This window comes from Neomonachus schauinslandi, chromosome 14, assembly GCF_002201575.2.
Source record: "Neomonachus schauinslandi chromosome 14, ASM220157v2, whole genome shotgun sequence".
Classification (NCBI taxonomy): domain Eukaryota; kingdom Metazoa; phylum Chordata; class Mammalia; order Carnivora; family Phocidae; genus Neomonachus; species Neomonachus schauinslandi.
Genome location: NC_058416.1, coordinates 62476168 through 62480010, shown reverse-complemented (window position 1 = coordinate 62480010; position 3843 = coordinate 62476168). Strand labels below are relative to the sequence as shown.

General features: G+C 40.1%; 1 non-coding gene across 1 annotated transcript; it reads right to left on the bottom strand.

Moving 5' to 3' along the window:
* Positions 1-752: 752 nt before the first annotated feature.
* On the bottom strand, positions 753-825 carry TRNAE-CUC. Its single transcript has one exon. It is a non-coding gene; the product is annotated as a tRNA-Glu (tRNA).
* Positions 826-3843: the final 3018 nt, after the last annotated feature.

Sequence of the window (3843 nt, the reverse complement as noted above, 5' to 3'; positions counted from 1 at the left end):
CAGGGGGAGTAGGAGAGGGAGAGAAGCCGGCTCCCCACGGAGCAGGGAGCCCGATGTGGGGCTCGATCCCAGGACCCTGAGATCATGACCTGAGCCGAAGGCAGATGTTTAAGGACTGAGCCACCCAGGCGCCCCCGAGGTTGGGAATTTAAACAAAATAGAGCACAATATGTGTATTAGAGTTACAAGTGCTAAACATACTCATAAGACAATAAAGTTCCCAAACATTTTGCCCAACCCCACAATGTAGTAACATGATCCCTACTTTGTTTTCACTTAAGTTTGAAAATTTTATGACTATTTTTTATAGTAATCAACATCTTAGTAATCCTGTGAGTTTTATTTTATTTTATTTTGAAGATTTTATTTATTTAACAGGGAGAGAGATAGTGAGAGCAGGAACACAAGCAGGGGGAGTGGGAGAGGGAGAAGCAGGCTTCCTGCTGAGCAGGGACCCCAATGTGGGGCTCGATCCCAGGACCCTGGGATCATGACCTGAGCCGAAGGCAGACGCTTAACGACTGAGCCACCCAGGCACCCCGTAATCCTGTGAATTTTAATACATTACAAATATACATTTTTTTCTGCCAGGAGTTCCTATAGGACTTAAATTTCTTTTCTTTTTTTTTTTTTTTTTAAGATATTTGTATTTATTAAATGTGTTATCTCCTTATGGCAATTGATAAAAGATTGCCACTTGTGGTCATGATGTAAGATCTCCATTTATTTATTTATTTTTAAAATAAGCTCCATGCCCAGCATGGGGCTTAAACTCATGACCCCGAGATCGAGAGTCTCATGCTCTACCAACTGAGCCAGCCAGATGCTCCTTAAATTTCTTTTTTTTAAACTAGGATTTTCTATAACTGCATCAATATCCCAGCCACAGACCTGCTGTCAGGACTTCTCCCAGGGCTCTAGAAAAATGTCTATTAAATCATGAAACCCAAAATTATATTCCTTCAGTATCCTGGGTCCAAGAATCACTGTCATCTTAATCACTTTCATATATCCATCTCATTGGAAGAATTTCAAAGGCTTAGAATAAACCAATGGCCTTTGTTAATAAGTACCTCTTTGTACTCTGGGACCCATCAGCTTGACAACTAGTATACAGAGATGTTCTACTTTTCCTCTTGGAATTCACATTCTTCCTCTTCTCTTGAATGTTCACCCTAAAATAAAGACCCCGTGAAGATTACCTCTGACAAGTTGGTCTAAATTTGTCAGTACAGAGTCTAAAAAATTATTTCCTCATCAAAACTAAACTTGTAAAAATAAAAGAAACAAAACTAATCCATACTAGATCTGTAGTATGAGACTTATAGAGTGGTCTAAGGCGTGGAAACCCTGAATTGGAGTCCCAATTCACTAATCTTACTCAGAGCCTCAGTTTCTTCTTCTTTAAAAAGGGGGTGGTGGGTTGCGTGAGGCATCTGAGTGGCTCAGTCGGTTAAGTGCCAGACTCTTGGTTTCGGCTCAGGGCATGATCTCAAGGTCATGAGATTAAGCCCAGCTTCGGGCTCCACACTCAGCCAGGAGTCTGCTTGAGATTCTCGCCTTCTCCCTCTGCCCCTACCCCCTGCTTGCACTCTCCCTCTCTCTCTAAAATAAATAAACAAAATCTTTTAAAAAATAAAACAAAGGAGGAAAATCAAATAAATAGGGGGATGTACCATGTACCATTAAGCCCCTTGTAGCTCCTTGATAATCCCCTTTCCAAGTACTTGCTCTTAGTTCCTCTGGTTTGTAGATGTCTTTATGCACAATTTCTCTACTGGGCTTTTCCATTTAAATCTTGGGTTTTACATGAAAGAGACCTCAAGGGGCACCTGGGTGGCTCAGTCGGTTAAGCATCTGCCTTCAGCTCAGGTCATGATCCCGGAGTCCCGGGATCAAGCCCCACATCTGGCTCCCTACTCAGTGGGGAGTCTGCTTCTCCCTCTGCCCCTCACCCCACTCATGCTCTCTCTCACTCTCTCTGTCTCTCTCTCAAAGAAATAAAACCTTAAAAAAAAAAAAGAAAGAGACCTCAAATTGCATTATGACACATAAACTAGCCTTTGAGATTGTGTTAATCATTGTCAATCCCTGTGACAATCCAGAGTAATTAAAATGATTTAGTTAATTTCTGGGCCATGTCATAGTCCAGTTACTTTTCATATGTACACCCAGCCATTCTGAGAAGAAAAAAAAAATGCATTTCAACTACAGTAACTGTATCAGAAGAAAAAGTTATTACTAATTCCAGTATTGTAATTACCTTTTTTATCTTTTAATTTTAGCATTTTATTCTGTTTGCTATTCCTGTCATTTTTCTCTGCCTTTTCCCCTTTAATGATGATCTCTTTCTGGATATATTCTGGTCCCCAATATCACCACTGGGACAAAGAATGGCCCATAGTAGTATGTTAAATCCGTTATTCACTGCTGTATCCCCAGCACTTAGCACAATGCCTTAAACAGAATTTAATTGGGCCACAGGTAACTGAACTTGGACACTTTCACGCAACCCCCCCCCCCCAGAAAAATTAGCAACTTATCCTGATACAGATTTGAAGATGTCCTTTCTCTACCCATGCAACTCCAGCTTGGTGGCCCAGATACTCCAGCTCCTGGCGGCCACCCTCTTTATGAAATTCTATGCATAGACTCTGCAAACACAGCTCGACAGTCATCTTAGTGTTTCCTGTATGTGAGTCTTGCCTTCCCAAGAAGAATGCATTCTCCTTAAAGTCAAAAACCATTTCTCATCAACCTCACTCTGGATTAATCCGGAAGGGAATGATTAAACACCTAAAGCTTTGTGGTTACAAGAGACTTTCTAAAAATTTAATTTTGGGGGCGCCTGGGTGGCTCAGTCGTTACGGGTCTGCCTTCGGCTCAGGTCATGATCCCAGAGTCCTGGGATCGAGCGCTGCGTCAGGCTCCCTGCTCAGCGGGAGGCCTGCTTCTCCCTCTCCTACTCCCCCTGCTTGTGTTCCTGCTCTCGTTATCTCTCTCTGTCAAATAAATAAATAAAATCTTTAATAAATAAATAAATAAAAATTTAATTTTCATTTATATATATATCTTCATGCAGAGATCAATAACAGACTTTCAAGCATAAGTGTATATAACGAAAATATGATTTCAAGACGAGAGGAAAATGTAGGATTTCTGACTTAAAAAAGAGCTTGTTCATTTTTTAAATGTATAGAGGTGGATATAAATCACTATGGTATTTATATTTCCTTGGATCCATTTAAAAGACAGATGTAACAGTTTCATTATATGTGTTGATATTTGCATTAGACTAGCAATTAAATCCTTTGCAACTATTTAAACTTAGGAAGAAAATATTTGAGGACATCTTAATGTGGGTGAGGGGGTACACAGTTTTTCAAAATTCCTTTAAAGTTATATCATTGAAAAGCTGAAAATTAATGAGCTAGATAAGAGGAAATATTCTTCCCACCCAGAATGAGAAGGTTGAGCACTTGATTTTCTAATATAGACATGTTCTAGTTTTACTTACACAAATACAGCTTATATAAACTATACAGTTATTAGGGAACAATGATGTATTTGGGAGCACTTCATTCCCAGTCTAAGTTGGGCCAGACATGGGAAGATATTTACATACAACAAAGAAAAGTCACTATGTGCCATGCAAACTACAAAATACATCACATAACTTCACTACAAAAAAAAAAAAATTATCTGCTCTGTTTTTCCCCTCACAATCAGTCAATAGTGTGTTAGCTTGGGGCACCCGGCTGGCTCAGTCGGTAGATCATCATCGGGCCGTTGATCTCAGGGTTGTGAGTTCAAGCCCCACACTGGGGGTAGAGATTACTTAAA